This window comes from Nerophis ophidion, linkage group LG05 (assembly GCF_033978795.1).
Source record: "Nerophis ophidion isolate RoL-2023_Sa linkage group LG05, RoL_Noph_v1.0, whole genome shotgun sequence".
Classification (NCBI taxonomy): domain Eukaryota; kingdom Metazoa; phylum Chordata; class Actinopteri; order Syngnathiformes; family Syngnathidae; genus Nerophis; species Nerophis ophidion.
In genome coordinates, this window is record NC_084615.1 from 43,434,456 (window position 1) to 43,451,616 (window position 17,161).

The 17,161-nt window shown below is 45.6% G+C and overlaps 1 long non-coding RNA gene across 5 annotated transcripts in view; it reads right to left on the reverse strand.

Moving 5' to 3' along the window:
• The window catches only part of LOC133553143 (uncharacterized), a 183,733-nt gene that overhangs the window by 125,399 nt on the left and 41,173 nt on the right, over positions 1-17,161 (reverse strand). The window contains exons 3-4 of one of the 5 annotated variants that reach the window (XR_009806861.1): positions 5,372-5,606; positions 4,973-5,273 (exon numbers count right to left, since the gene is read on the reverse strand). The exons of the other annotated variants lie outside the window; for them this stretch is intronic. This is a non-coding gene — a long non-coding RNA (uncharacterized LOC133553143). Of the gene's footprint in view, positions 1-4,972; positions 5,274-5,371; positions 5,607-17,161 lie in introns of those variants that run through there. 5 annotated transcript variants of the gene reach the window in all.

Below are 17,161 nucleotides of genomic sequence, written 5' to 3' on the forward strand. Positions count from 1 at the left end.
TTGGAGGCAGCTAGACAAGAAAGTCAGACGTGTGCTGCCGAGCCGGAAACTCCATTGAGACTCGCGGCGGGCTATGCCACTTTTCTTGTTAGCTGACAGTTTGATTCTGCAGGTTCCGGACCTTCAAGTAGCGGCCTCGACGCCACACGCGGCCCAACGCCTTGCAATCAGCAGAGCTGTTTCATGCCTCATTAGCGCGTTTCATGCAAACTTGGAAGGTGAATAGCCATCAGTCTGCCTATTCATTTATCTATGAGGCTATCAAGTTCATCCTAGTGCAAGACTTGACTCCCTGACCCTTAACTGTTAAGCCAATCAGAAGCCTGAAGAAAGTAATTTCCAGTAACGGCCCAATGGTGGTGCAATGATTAAGGGAATTAAATGTATGGAATAACAGCAATGTAACATGAAAACGTTAGTTTTCACTTTATTTACAGCCAAAGTCATTTATTTTTCCTGCAGTTTTTACCACGCATTGATTTATTTGTGGCGACCTCCCATGACTAAATTCGGATTTACAATCCAATCCAATCCACTTTATTTATATAGCACATTTAAACAACATAAATATTTCCAAAGTGCTGCACAAAAATATTAAAAACAAGATTCAAATAATATCCTTAGCTCTACCAATGACTGAATAAAAACAAAATAAATGAATATAAATCCATCCATCCATCTTCTTCCGCTTATCTGAGGTCGGGTCGCAGGGGCAGCAGCCTAAGCAGGGAAGCCCAGACCTTCCTCTCCACAGCCACTTCGTCCAGCTCTTCCCGGGAGATCCTGAGGCGTTCCCAGGCCAGCCGGGAGACATAGTCTTCCCAACGTGTCCTGTGTCTTCCCCGTGGCCTCCTACCGGTTGGAGGTGCCCTAAACACCTCCCTAGGAAGGCGTTCGGGTGGCATCCTGACCAGATGCCCGAACCACCACTTCTGGCTCCTCTCAATGTGGAGCTCAAAGTATAATATACAACCAATATAAATAAAATATAAAATATGATTAAAAACGATTTTAAATGGTAAAACCAATGAAAACAATAAATAGAAATAAAAATGTAAAAACACAGAGGACCACACAACTCACGTAGTGTTAAAAGCCAGAGAATAAAAGTGACTTAAAACACTCCACTGTGGAAGCAGTTTAAACATGGAGGAGCAGAGTGTTCCAGAGCTTAGGGCCGACCACAGAGAAGGCCCTGTCTCCCTTGGTTTTAAGTCTCGTCTTGGACACCACGAACTGGAGCTGGCTCTCAGGACTCAGAGCGTGCGTAGGAGTGTACATTTAGATGAGGTCCGAGATATAATGAGGTGCCAGTCCATGCAAAGCTTTAAAAGCAAACCGCAAGGTTTTGAAATCAATTCTGAAATGAATAGAGAGCCAGAGCAAACTCTCAAGGATTGGGGTTTTATGCTCCCGTTTCCTGGCCCCTGTTAAAAGTCTTGCTGCTACGTTCTGGACTAACTGCAACCAGGAAAGAGCTTTTTGGCTCATGCCAGCACAAAGTGCATTGCAGTAGTCCAGGTGACTTGAAATAAAAGCATGCCAGCTTGTTCAAAAAGATTAATAGATAAAAACGATTTTACTTTTGCTAAAAGTCGAAGATGGTAAAAACACGATTTTAAGACGCCGTTGACTTATTTGTCAAGTTTAAAATCACTGTCTATAGTGACCCCAAGGCTGGTGACTTGATTTGGTGCTACACGTTGGCCCTTGTCTTTCAACACGTACTGTACGACATTCTCCCGACTGACTGTGAGGCCCACATGCTCACCACGAGGCCACTGTGAGCCTCATATGGTCAAATTCCATAGGAAATGTTCTGCTTTTTAAAATGCCCCCTCTGTACGACAGAGCCTTCCAGCAAAAATGTCACAAGTCCAGGCAACGACTGAGCAATACTCGAGAAGAATTTCTGCTCATGAGAAAGAAACTGACAAAAACAAAACATTTGACCACCGAAACTGTGGTTCAATGACATTGTAGTTCTCCCTTTCACTCTCATGTTCAGACAAAATAAGTTTCATAAAAGACGACTGTGGCGCTGCCTGAGAAAAGAAAATGACGGAAGAGATTAGTAGCCCGATCACGCTGGAAGCGGAGATAAACGACTGAGGCGAGTGTGTGTTTTGTGCAAGAGTGTGTGTGTGTGTGTGCACAGTGCTCGTTAATGTGTCCTTGCAGTGCCTGATGACAGGCTTCACATTATTGATGCCTCGAAATATGAAAATATGAAAGCATACTAAAATAATGTGTGTGTATATTACAATATTTAAACAATGGTAAGTTAAAATATTAATCAAATAAATCAAATGTATTCATAGAAAGAGGACGTGTTTCTATAATGACGCTTGATGGAGAATTGTATTTAGCATATTATAGGTAAATATGGAGGGAGGGGGTTCCCCACATTCTGTCTTCCCTCCCAAGTTTACTCTTTGTTCCCATTAGGTTAAGATTTTTCTTGCCCTGATGTCAGAGCCAAAGATGTCGTTGTGGTTTGTGCAGCCCTTTGAAGCATTTGTGATTAAGGAATATATATATATATATATATATATATATATAAAGACTTTGATTGATTGGTTGATTGAAGGAACTATTATATGGTGATGGGTAGGTGTGCCTAATGTGGCTCGGGTGCTGCAAACTACACGAGTGAGTCATAGCCCGGTGGTGTGGAATATCACTGATACGAAGGTCCCTAATGAGACAGACAGACAAGATCCCCGCGGAAAGATGTTGCGTTACCATGGCAACCCTTCCTGGCCAGAACACGATGTTTTGGTTTCTCATGTTTTTTCTTCCTCCCCTCAAATGAGCCAAACTGGAACATTTGCAGTTCCTCCACCTTTGTACAAATTGTGGCCCACGTGTGGAGACAAGCTGGTCTGTTTACTAACCACCAGTGTGGCAGTCGCCAGACAAAAGGTCCTCTTTGAATTCACTTCTTGGGCGCCGGCGTATCAAACTCAAGGTGAGACGCAAAGCACTTGTGTTGAGGTGACATTATTACTGTGGACTGGTTAGCTTGAATTTGAATTTTGACATCAGGAACTTTTCATAGAAACTAGGGAACCTTGAAGCCAGTGCTTGTTTACATCGCAGGACCCATGTTTATTCTCTAGGTAAGTTTAGTCCTCTTAAAAACCAGCGCCCCCTGCAATGAACATTTGTTTTCTAGTCTATTTCTTTCGTCAGAGTTACACAGAAAGAAATATAGCTTTGTTGTGAAAAACAAAATGTCCACTGCAAAAGACTTTGATTCAGAGGCAGTTACAGCCCTAACTTCTTTCTGTAAGTAATGTTGTGATCTGTCTTCATGATACTAAAAGATCAACGACTCTTAAGTTTACTTCATTCTCATTTTGAAAGTCTAAATTTTCTGTCCACCAGAGTTGTCATGATACTAGAATTTCAGTTGATACTGATAACGCCACAAATTTCAATACTTATTCATTACCACTATAAAATTAAAAAAACCTGACGCAATGTAATTTCAAAATGAACTACTTTGTTGAAGTATTTTGGATTAAAAAAGTAGTATCAGCTGCCAAGCATCCGGAAAGTATTTATATCGCGTCTACTTTTTGTTATGTTACAGCCTATTTCTAAAATGGATAACGTTTATTTTTGTCCTCAAAATTCTACAGACAATACCTCATAATGACAATGTGACACCCATCTTTGGGCAGTATCGCCCAATCCTCTTTGCCCATTATTCTTTGCAGCACCTTTCAAACTCCATCAGATTGGATGGGAAGCGTTGGTTTTCCTTCAGAATGTCTCTGTTGGTGCAGACAATTTAGGGATAGCCAGAACTGCTGGAGGACGGAGGACAGCAAACAGCACTCGGCACACAGCATTGCGTTTGGCTGCACACTGTCATGATCTAGCAGCTCCGTTCCCACCTGTCTGCTTTTTGTTGCAGTGCCTGGTTTCTGGGTAACAAGACAGAGCCATCTGCACGCACACCTGATACTCATTTCCCCCTGACTACTTAAAGGGGAACTGCACTTTTTTGGAATTTTGCCTGTCATTCACAATCATTACTAGAGACAAGAACACACATTCCTTATTTGTTTTTTTTTTTAGTATCCAAAAGATAATTTGAAAAAACGCTTGTAAAATGCTGCAAATTGGAGTCACAGTTTTAGCCTTCAAAGCCCTGTACAACAACTTCAAAACCCTCCATCAAAGTTTTATATACACACTGCAAGTCTTTATATAATGTAGTAACAGACACGTTCATGACAATATGTAATATGTTCAATATGTACCGAACGGGACAAGCGGCAGAAAATGGATGGATGGATGGATGGATTTATCGTATGTTGGTTACGTTATGCATTACCTGAACTTCTTTTCTCAGCGCGTTTATTTCCGTTCCACAGCAACCCACTTCAAAGTTCAGGCAACAAATGTGTGTTCTTACTTCCGGAAACAAACAACTGTGTTTTAGTCATAGTGGACTTGGTAACAGACAACAAAGACAACTATTTTTGGACATATGAGGATTCACAACCTTATTTTCCGAATCTGAATATACAGAGGATTAACTATTGGTTATAGAAGCGAGCAGTTTTTCAGTCAGTACAGATTGGTGTCCAATCGCATTGTGTTGTGCATTACATATTCAAAAGCCATTCAGCTGCTGACGTGAATGCTGGCTTATCTCTTGCCATAGTTAGCTTATGACTAATGCCTTAGCATGCCATCCTAAGACGATGTCTTACTACGCTAGAAAAAACAATAACGAAGTCGATACAGGTTAGTTATTTAAAATGTTACGGAATGTAAATGAAGTATGGTTGGTGGTTTTTAGATGTATTTTAAAGTGATTTAGCAGCAGAATGGATTGCTCCCAATAGCTGCAATGCTAGCCACCAAGAACGAGTCGATTTTTACAAATTAGAATGCAAAAAATAAACTTTTGTCTTCTTGTGTTACAAACTTTGGGGGAAGGAGACGACAAAATGGCAGATATCTGATCAATAGGTTTATTGAACTTTATGCTGATGATGTGTTGGGGTGTGTATGCTACTAAACATGAATGGTGCAAAACGATATGTAGAATTAACTATGTAAATGTTACCGGAGTTTGTTGCAATTGCGTGTTGAATTAATTCTTCGTCAGACCAAAGGGGCAAGGCAAGAAGGCAGTCTGTGGGCAAGCAAGAGGTCGGGGGCTGGAGAGAAGCAACAAGGTCCTTGTCCAAGCAGAGGTCGAGGATCGAGGGAGGGCAGTCCGGAATCCAGAGGTAAATCGAGGCACACAGCTTGATCACGGGGAACACAGAGGATATAAGACACAGGCAGAGGGAAGGCACAGAGAGAGAGCAAGTACGCAGGGGGAAGCCAGAGACGGGATGCTTACTACGAAGAGTGAACTATGTTCCGGCACTGGATCTTCGGGTCCGCTGGTCTTTATGCTGTCTGTCTTCATCAGACACAGGTGCACTGATTGGTGATTGCCTGCAGCCTTGCAGGTGCTAGGCTGCAATGTGGGAAGAACGAGCAGAGGCGTGTCCCGGCGTGCTTCTAGCAGAGGTGCCGGCAGAGCTTGCAGCAGATGGCATGCGGGATCAAGCATACGCTGTGACATCTCGCCTCTAAATTAAAATTTGCAAACAAAAGGAAAACATTTGTAAAAAGTGTATCCATCCATTTTCTACCGCTTGTCCCTTTTGAGGTCGTGGGGGGTGCTGGTGCCTATCTCAAGTACAATTGGGCATAAAGTGGGGTACACCCTGGACAAGTCGCCACCTAATTGCAGGGCCAACACAGATAGACAGACAACATTCACACTCACATTCACACACTAGAGACCATTTAGTGTTGCCAATCCACCTATCTCCGTGTAGTTTCCTTTAATAGCATCTGCGTCACTTGTTTGTGGAAAATACCGCCATGCAGAACCATACTGTGTCAAGTTAATATTTGTTGAAAGCAGTATAAGTCATCGCTGTTAAGGCTGCCGGAAAAAAATCGATTCATATCTGAATCATTATTCTTGATCCTTGATCCGGAGTCTTTATTGCAGTGGGAGTATATGTGAATAGTTAACTGAGTAGTGGTGCCGGTGGTGTAAAGCTGTTTTGGCGGCAGATCTCCTTGTCCTTCGTTGCCTTTTGGTTTCAGTGGAATGATGGATTTCCTTTTCAAGATGCGCTGTGCCTTTATGGACCATCCTGCTCCGCATATCGCCATGAAGGTAAACCTCAGGTTGAGGTTGAAGCGACATTGTGGGTAAATAAGTTTTGGTGTTGACTTTGTATTTTTCCACTTTTGTTGGGTATGTTGCCCTTCCTTCAGTTGTCCATACAGCATTTGTTTAGAGAAGCGCTGGTCAGGCATGCATATGACATGACCTGTGCATCACAGTGGGTGCCGGTTGATGGTTTTGGGGATGCTGGGGATGTTGGCTTTCTTTGCAGTGATAATATTGGTTCGCCTAAATTGACAACTGATCCAGAGGAACTTGTAGAGACAGCTCTTGTAGTACTGCTCCAGGGCCTTCAGATGTCTGCTGTAGGTGGTCCAGCAATCAGCCCCTTAAAGCGGAGTGGGCAGAACTGCAGCTTGGTAGACAAGTAGTTTAGTCTTGGCCCGGATGTCCCGATTGTCAAAAACGCTCTTCCTCACCCTAGCAAAAGCTGTGCTGGCACACCCTATGAGGTGGTGGATCTCGGCATCAATGACAGCTCTCGTTGAAAGAAGTGATCAACATTTTCCATGATGTTGTCTCCAACTTAAATTGTGGGGTGTTGGGAGGGTGTATCTAGAGCTGTTTGATTTAGGATTTAGTTTTCTCCATGATAATTTCAAGTGCCAGGAGTCGGAAAGCGTTGTCAAAAGCATCCAATGTGTTCTGGAGGTCCGTTTCAGAATGAGCATATAGAGCAGGGGTGTCAAACTCATTTTAACTCAGGGGCCACATGGAGGAAAGTCTATTCCCAAGAGGGCCGGACTGGTAAAATCATGACATAATAACTTACAAATAAAGACAAATTCAGAGTATTTTCTTTGTTTAAAAATAGAACAAGCACACCTACATGTTCCGTTTTATAATAGTCTATCTTCATTTGTTGTTATTATTACTTTCTGAATAAATGTTGTGATAATATTCATCATTAATTTTGAATTTGGACTAATTTAATTAATCACACATGAAGTTAAAAGCAGATATATATTATTTCAGCATCTTAATGTAAGCCCAGAAAATGTGTCCCCAGTTATAAATCCAACAGTTTATTAAAGCATTTACTTGGGTATAAATGTCACAGGTTACATTACCATCATCTTTGACAATCAAGGCATGAACGTGTCAATCCACATTTTCTATGCTTCATCCATCCATCCATTTTCTACCGCTTATTCCCTTTTGGGGTCGCAGGGGGCGCTGGCGCCTATCTCAGCTACAATCGGGCGGAAGGCGGTGTACACCCTGGACAAGTCGCCACCTCATCGCAGGGCCAACACAGATCGACAGACAACATTCACACTCACATTCACACACTAGGGACCATTTATTGTTGCCAATCAACCTATCCCCAGGTGCAAATCTTTGGAAGTGGGAGGAAGCCGGAGTACCCGGAGGGAACCCACGCATTCACGGGGAGAACATGCAAACTCAACACAGAAAGATCCCGAGCCTGGGATTGAACCCAGGACTGCAGGACCTTCATATTGTGAGGCAGACATACTAACCCCTCTTCCACCGTGAAGACCTATTTTCTATCCTATCACTCATAAACAGCGTAAGTACACAGTGTCCAAACACAGAAGTGTTGACACACCGCACACAGCTCTGCCCCCTCTGAAGTCACGCGTGCTCTGTGGCAGGAGATACAAGTAATTGCTGTAGCCAAATCTAGAAGACACATTTAGAACAGCAGTTTATTTCATTCAAAATTATTGTTCATTTTTATATTTGGCAAATTCCTTTCGTGGGTCTGATAAAACTTGTTCGCCGGGCTATTCTGGCCCGCGAACCTTAGGTTTGACATCACAGATGTAGAGCATTGTCATCTGCATACAAGCGCTCTGTAATGGAAAACGTGACACCTTGCCATTTTGGCTAACTTAGTTCAGGTTAGTTCTGTAATTCACTGTAGCAATTCAATGAGACTTCACTGCCATCGGACCAGCCGTCAGAGAGGTTACTCCTCTCTGAGCTGCTACCTTACCGTGGTAGAGGAGTTTGCGTGTCCCAATGATCCTAGGAGCTATGTTGTCTGGGGGTTTTCATGCCCGCTGGTAGGGTCTCCCAAGACAAACAGGTCCTAGGTGAGTGATCAGACAAAGAGCAGCTCAAAGACTTCTATGGAATTACAACGAAATGAACCCAGATTTCCCTCGCCCGGACGTGGGTCACCGGGGCCCCGCTCTGGAGCCAGGCCCGGAGTTGGGGCACGATGGCGAGCGCCTGGTGGTCGGGCCTGTTCCCATGGGGCCCGGCCGGGCACAGCCCGAAGAGGCAACGTGGGTCATCCCTCCAATGGGCTCACCACTCATAGGAGGGGCCATAGAGGTCGGGTGCATTGTGAGCTGGGCGGCAGCCGAAGGCAGGGCACTTGGCGGTCCGATCCTCGGCTACAGAAGCTAGCTCTTGGGACGTGGAACGTCACCTCACTGGGGGGGAAGGAGCCTGAGCTAGTGCGCGAGGTAGAGAAGTTCCGGCTGGATATAGTCGGACTCACCTCGACGCACAGCAAGGGCTCTGGAACCACTTCTCTCGAGAGGGACTGGACCCTCTTCCACTCTGGCGTTGCCGGCAGTGAGAGGCGACGGGCTGGGGTGGCAATTCTGGTTACCCCCCGGCTCAAAGCCTGTACGTTTGAGTTCAACCCAGTGGACGAGAGGGTAGCCTCCCTCCGCCTTCGGGTGGGGGGACGGGTCCTGACTGTTGTTTGTGCTTACGCACCAAACAGCAGTTCAGAATACCCACCCTTTTTGGGTACACTCGAGGGAGTACTGGAAAGTGCTCCTCCGGGTGATTCCCTTGTCCTACTGGGAGACTTCAACGCTCATGTTGGCAACGACAGTGAAACCTGGAGAGGCGTGATTGGGAAGAATGGTCGCCCGGATCTAAACCCGAGTGGTGTTTTGTTATTGGACTTTTGTGCTCGTCACAGTTTGTCGATAACAAACACCATGTTCAAACATAAGGGTGTCCATATGTGCACTTGGCACCAGGACACCCTAGGCCGCAGTTCCATGATCGACTTTGTAGTTGTGTCATCGGATTTGCGGCCTTATGTTTTGGACACTCGGGTGAAGAGAGGGGCGGAGCTTTCTACCGATCACCACCTGGTGGTGAGTTGGCTGCGATGGTGGGGGAGGATGCCGGACAGACCTGGCAGGCCCAAGCGCATTGTGAGGGTCTGCTGGGAACGTCTGGCAGAGTCTCCTGTCAGAGAGAGTTTCAATTCACACCTCCGGGAGAACTTTGAACATGTCACGAGGGAGGTGCGGGACATTGAGTCCGAGTGGACCATGTTCCGAACCTCTATTGTCGAGGCGGCTGATTGGAGCTGTGGCCGCAAGGTTGTTGGTGCCTGTCGTGGCGGTAATCCCAGAACCCGTTGGTGGACACCAGCAGTGAGGGATGCCGTCAAGCTGAAGAAGGAGTCCTATCGGGTTCTTTTGGCTCATAGGACTCCGGAGGCAGTGGACGGGTTCCGACGGGCCAAGCGGTGTGCAGCTTTAGCGGTCGCGGAGGCAAAAACTCGGACATGGGAAGAGTTCGGGGAAGCCATGGAAAACGACTTCCGGACGGCTTCGAAGCGATTCTGGACCACCATACGGCGCCTCAGGAAGGGGAAGCAGTGCACTATCAACACCGTGTATGGTGCGGATGGTGTTCTGCTGACTTCGACTGCGGATGTTGTGGATCGGTGGAGGGAATACTTCGAAGACCTCCTCAATCCCACCAACACGTCTTTCTTTGAGGAAGCGGTGCCTGGGGAATCTGTAGTGGACTCTCCTATTTCTGGGGCTGAGGTCGCTGAGGTAGTTAAAAAGCTCCTCGGCGGCAAGGCCCCGGGGGTGGATGAGATCCGCCCGGAGTTCCTTAAGGCTCTGGATGCTGTGGGGCTGTCTTGGTTGACAAGACTCTGCAGCATCGCGTGGACATCGGGGGCGGTACCTCTGGATTGGCAGACCGGGGTGGTGGTCCCTCTCTTTAAGAAGGGGGACCGGAGGGTGTGTTCCAACTATCGTGGGATCACACTCCTCAGCCTTCCCGGTAAGGTTTATTCAGGTGTACTGGAGAGGAGGCTTCGCCGGATAGTCGAACCTCGGATTCAGGAGGAACAGTGTGGTTTTCGTCCTGGTCGTGGAACTGTGGATCAGCTCTATACTCTCGGCAGGGTTCTTGAGGGTGCATGGGAGTTTGCCCAACCAGTCTACATGTGCTTTGTGGACTTGGAGAAGGCATTCGACCGTGTCCCTCGGGAAGTCCTGTGGGGAGTGCTCAGAGAGTATGGGGTATCGGAATGTCTTATTGTGGCGGTCCGCTCCCTGTATGATCAGTGTCAGAGCTTGGTCCGCATTGCTGGCAGTAAGTCGGACACGTTTCCAGTGAAGGTTGGACTCCGCCAAGGCTGTCCTTTGTCACCGATTCTGTTCATAACTTTTATGGACAGAATTTCTAGGCGCAGTCAAGGCGTTGAGGGGTTCCGGTTTGGTGGCCACGGGATTAGGTCTCTGCTTTTTGCAGATGATGTAGTCCTGATGGCTTCATCTGGCCGGGATCTTCAGCTCTCACTGGATCGGTTCGCAGCCGAGTGTGAAGCGACCGGAATGAGAATCAGCACCTCCAAGTCCGAGTCCATGGTTCTCGCCCGGAAAAGGATGGAGTGCCATCTCCGGGTTGGGGAGGAGACCCTGCCCCAAGTGGAGGAGTTCAAGTACCTAGGAGTCTTGTTCACGAGTGGGGGAAGAGTGGATCGTGAGATCGACAGGCGGATCGGTGCGGCGTCTTCAGTAATGCGGACGTTGTATCGATCCGTTGTGGTGAAGAAGGAGCTGAGCCGGAAGGCAAAGCTCTCAATTTACCGGTCGATCTACGTTCCCATCCTCACCTATGGTCATGAGCTTTGGGTCATGACCGAAAGGATAAGATCACGGGTACAAGCGGCCGAAATGAGTTTCCTCCGCCGGGTGGCGGGGCTCTCCCTTAGAGATAGGGTGAGAAGCTCTGCCATCCGGGAGGAGCTCAACGTAAAGCCGCTGCTCCTCCACATCGAGAGGAGCCAGATGAGGTGGTTCGGGCATCTGGTCAGGATGCCACCCGAACGCCTCCCTAGGGATGTGTTTAGGGCACGTCCAGCTGGTAGGAGGCCACGGGGAAGACCCAGGACACGTTGGAAAGACTATGTCTCCCGGCTGGCCTGGGAACGCCTCGGGATCCCCCGGGAAGAGCTAGACGAAGTGGCTAGAGATAGGGAAGTCTGGGCTTCCCTGCTTAGGCTGCTGCCCCCGCGACCCGACCTCGGATAAGCGGAAGATGATGGATGGATGGATGGATAGTTCAGGTTAAAGAGCCCGCCGTCTGTCCTATGCACAAACTTGACTCCCTTACGTAGAATTTGGCTGTTGAGTTGGAGGATGATGATGGCAAACAAAATTGGTGCAATGACGCAGCCCTGCTTTACACCAATGAAAAACTGAAAGAAGCTGTTTCGGAGCCACCATTTTCAATTACAGTTGGGATCATGTCATCGTGCAACAGACGCAAGATCTTCAGAAACTTGTCCAGGCATCTGAACTTTGAGAAGTCACCACAGAGAGAAGTTTTGTTCAAAGAGTCAAGGGCCTTTATGATGAACGCTATGTACACGTGTTGTTCGCGACATTTCTCTTGCAGCTGATGTGCTGCAAAAATCATGTCCGAGGTTACTCTTCCAGGCAAAAAGCCGCACTGCGACTCACTTCTGGCAGTGGCAGCAACAAGTTGGCCAAAATAAGTGCCAGTATTTTTCCTATTGTGAACAGAAGGGAAATGCATCTATCGTTGCCACAGTCCACCTTATCTCCCTTCTTCAAGATAGTGACAAATAAAGCATCCCTTAGTTCAGCTGAGATTTCCCCCTTATTCCAAATTTTACCTAGGAGGCTGTGGATATGGCAAATGAGTTTTGGTTTGCCTTGCTTGAAGATTTCTGCTGGAATCGCATCTGGCCTGGAGGCTTTGTTAATACTGAGTTTCTCGATGGCATCGACTTGACTGCTTGTGGATTCTGCTGTTTTTTTTGGCATCTTCCAGTCAGCCTTATCTGGGTCTTTAAGGCTATTGATGTTAAATTTGGGGCGGATCAATCTCTTTTGTGTCCTCTCTTCTGCTGCAACTGGATGTTCATTGTGGAATTGTTGAGGTGGTGGTCTGTTCAGCAGTCGTCTGCACAGATCATGGCCCGGGTGATGATCTTTGGAATCTCTGGCCCTGACACTGCATAATCTATGAGATGCCAGCGCTTTGATCTAGAATGCATCCAGGATGTTTTCAGCCTGTTCCTTAAATGTAAAAGGGTGTTTGTAATCTCCAGCTCGTGTTCAGGACACTTTGACAAAAGGGGGACTCCATTGGAGTTGACATTCCCAAAACCTTATTTGCCTGGAGTGCCTTTACAAACGTGTGATCCCTGCCAAACCTGCCATTGAAATCCCAGAGTAGAAGGATCTTGTCTTTTTTGGGATGTTTGATAAAACATGGTCTAGGGTTGAAGAAGGCGTGGCGCAGTGGAAGAGTGGCCGTGCGCAACCCGAAGGTCCCTGTTTCAATCCCCACCTAGAACCTACCTCGTCACGTCCGTTGTGTCCTGAGCAAGACACTTCACCCTTGCTCTTGATGGGTGTTGGTTAGCGCCTTGCATGGCAGCTCCCTCCATCAGTGTGTGAATGTGTGTGTGAATGGGTAAATGTGGAAGTAGTGTCAAAGCGCTTTGAGTACCTTGAAGGTAGAAAAGCGCTATACAAGTACAACCCATTTATCATGTATTTATCTATCTTTGTCCTGTGAGTCCAAAGTTGGCACATGGGCACTCACAGCTGTGGCCATCTGTTAATCTGAGAGCCTCAGTTGTAGGGTCGTGAGACGCTTATTGACGTCTACTGGAGTTTCAAGAGTTGGGAGATGAGCCGTTTTATGATCGCAAATTCCACTCTGTGGATTCTGGGTTCATCAGCCAATTTTCCCTTCCAGAAAAAGGTGTACAACTCTTTCTTTTCTAGTTTTTCCTCCTTAGCCAGGCAGGTTTCAGACAGGGCAGCGATGTCGATCTTCTACCTTTTTCAGATCCTTGGCAATGATTGCAGATCTTCTTTCTGGGCGATTACTGGAGGCACTATCCCTGAGTGTTTTCACGTTTCAGGCTCCAAAGTTCATTGTTCATCTTTCCCCTGTGTCCTGTTACATTATCCACGCCAACTCTGCTCCGTGTTTGATTACATGCAAAGTATTTTTGGCTGTTTATCTTTTTGTATTTTTGTTCAGTCCTCCAGCTTTTATTTGAGGCCACATTTTGTTGTTGGTTTACTTTCATTTGTACTTTTTTTGTGCTAGTAGCTGTTCCCTGCCAGTGACATTGTTTTTGGTTTCTTACCCTTCCTAGCGTTGTTTACTAGTTTTTGTAATTCTGGTTTTTCACCAAGTATTACCATATTTTGTTATAACTCACCTTTTGTGAGATTAAAACCTTTTTTGCCACCCATTCGTTCAGGTGTTTTTTGGAATCACTCCTGGAGAAAAGCATAACACAATGATCTAAAACCAAATTAATTTATCCCGCTTAAAGAGGCATCTCTACTAAACTATACAAGCTCACATGTAGAGGGTTGCACTAATCTCTGATGCAAACCTTTACCTTAACCCTAGCCCAATGCTTCTTATTACGTATTGCCTGCCCCCCTGAGCCTTATTCAGACTATATCAGCAAATTTTCCAATTTTGTTGCTGACCTTGTGACTTATGCAGACAATATTAGTTGTCACGAGCAATTATAATATTTGCTTAAATACCCCGTGAGACCCTACAAGTGTGGCGCTCAAAACTATAATCGACAGTTGTGGTCTTCCACAAATAAAACATGAACCCACGCATCGCAACGGTAATAGAAAAGGGCTAGTCAATCAATCAATCAATCAAAGTTTATTTAGATAACCCTTAATCACAAGTGCCTCAAAGGGCTTCACAAACTACAATGGCAACCCCGGACCTTAACCCACATCTTGGCAGGGAAAAACTCAACCCAATGGGACAATGAGAAACCTTGGGAGGGACCACAAATAGCAACCTCTAAAGTTTATTAAATCCCGTACACCAAAGTAATGTTTGATAACTACCTCAACAAATGATATGTTCTGATCCATTTCCAACATCTTGGAAATGGATCACACCCAGTGCTTAATAAGCTATAATATTAATACTGTTACAACCACAACTCTCTCTGACTTACTGCCCATCGTACTGGCACCATTCCCCAACTATTTGAGCTCAATCGACAACCTCGCCAAAGACAATTATGATTCCTTGCGCAAAGCCATTGCCAGTATAGCACCGTTAAAACTAAAAAATACGCCGAAAAGGTGTACCCCCTGGTTAACGGAAGATACCACAGCTCCTAAACAATCAAGTCAAAAACTGGAACGCAACTGGCGTGCAACTAAACTAGAGGTATTTCATCTGGCATGGTGTGATAGTTAAATAACCTAAGTTGCTCCACTCACTGGGCCGATGATTTTTTGCAATTAAAGAAGACAAAAGGAGAATAAAGACACCACGTCCCAGCTCCAACCGGGGTCCATAAACGCAGATACGAATATATGCATTACGGAAAATCCTCTCCAAAATAATCGCTCTCATTTTGAGGAGGTATTGCTAGAGGAACTCCCACGACTTTTTATCGGGACAAAAAAAACATAATGTCTACTCGACCACACTTTCTGAGAAAGTCATTATTTGAGCTGTTTGCAATATTGGAGCCTCCAGTGCTAAATATCATGAACTTATCACTCTCCTCCGGTATTGTTCCCCTTGCATTCAAAACAGCATTTAATGATCCTCAGCTAGTCTAACCTAAACTGACCTAACCTAACTTAACCTCAACTTTGACCTCCTGCTAAACTGCCGTTTATCTCTAAAATCTTTTACAAAATTGTAGCACGGCAGCAAAATGAACACTTAAGTGTCTAACAATCTTGGTGAGCCCTTTCAGTCAGGCAAATCACTCTACTGAGATGGCCCTCGCAAAAGTGACAAACAATTTGTAACTAACTATTGATGCCGACGCGTCATCGGTGTCGTTGCTACTCGATTTCAGGGAAGCCTTAAATACAGTCAATCACAACAGTCAATTAGAATGCATCAAATCACATATTGGTTTGTTAGACTGAGCTTTTTTCTGTTTAGCTCGCATCTCACTGAAATGACGCATTGTCTATTCCATAACAGTATGTTAAAGTCACTTGGGGAGTTCTACAAGGTTCGGTTCACGGTGTTGTACTTTCCAGTATCGATATGCTGCCACAAAGCGACATCATAGGCAAATATGGTGTTATATTTCATTGTTATGCCAACCAGAATGCAGTCATCTGGAGGCGTGTCTGAATTAAATTAAACCGTGGATTTGGCATCTTAATGCCAAAAAAATTGAGATTTTGGTTATTGGCCCTGCTAGATACAGGGCACCCCCTTAAATTTCGACAATTATACAACTGTACAAAATCTCTGCAATATTTTCGAAACCAAGTCTCTTGTTTCAGCCGCACATTAAAAATGTTACTAAAACAGCGTTTGATCATATTACGGTACCCCTGTACTGGCTCGAATGCACTTGCACCTGAGATGTTAAGGTTCTGTTACTTACGTACAAAATACTAAACAGTGTAGCACCACCTTATCTTGCTGCTGGTATTGTGCCGTATGTTCCATCCCGAAATCTGCGTTCCAAGAACACCGGCTTATTAGTAATTTCCAGAGCCAGAACAGAAGCTCTGTAAACTCTCGAGCATTTTTAATCAGGCACCTGCACTCTGGAATACCGTACCAGTAATACACTAAACAAAACTATAAACACAACATTTTAGATTTTGCTCCCATATTTCTCATATTTCATGAGTTGAACTCAATGATCTAAAACTTTTACTATATACACGGGAAACTTATACCACTCAAATATTGTTCACAAATCTGTCTAAATCTGTGTTAGTCAGCACACATCAAAGGTGTGGCATATCAAGATGCTGATTAAACAGCATGATTATTGCACAGGTGTGCCTAAGCTGCCCACGATAAAAGGCCACTCTGAAATGTGCAGTTTTATCAAACAAAACAATGCTACAGATGTCGCAAGTTTTGAGGGAGCGTGCAGTTGGCATGCTGACTGAAAGAATGTCTACCAGAGTTGTTGCCTGTAAACTGAATGTTTATTTCTCTACCATAAACCATCTCCAAAGGCGTTTCAGGTAATTTAACAGTACAGCCAATCGGCCTCACATCCGCAGACCACGTGTAACTACACCAGCCCAGGATCTCCACATCCAGCAGGTGCACCTTCATGATCGTCTGAAACAAGCCACCCGGACAGCTACTGCCACAATCGGTTTGCATAACCAAATATTTTCTGCACAAACTGTGAGAAACCGTCTCAGGGAAGCTCATCTGCATGCTCGTCATTCTCATCGGGGTCTAGACCTGACTGCAGTTCGTTGCGTAACCAGCTTGAGTTGGCAAATGCTCACATTCGCTGGCGTCTGGCACATTGGCAGGGTGTTTTCTTTACGGGCGAATCCCGGTTTTCACTGTTTAGGCCAGATGGCAGACAGCGTATGTGGCGTCATGTGGGAAAGCGGTTTGCTGATGTCAATGTTGTGATCATGGTGGGGTTGGGGTAATGGTATGTGCAGGCGTATGTTATGATGGCATTTTGAATGCACAGAGATACTGTGACAAGATCCTGGGGCCCATATTTGTGCCATTCATCCAAGACCATTACCTAATGTTGCAGCATGACAATGCACGGTCCCATGTTGCAAGGATCTGTTTACAATTCCTGGAAGCTGAAAACATCCCAATTCTTGCATGGTCAGCATACTCACCGGACATTTCACCAATTGAGCGTGTTTGGGATGCTGTGGATGGCGTACACGACAGAGTGTTTCAGTT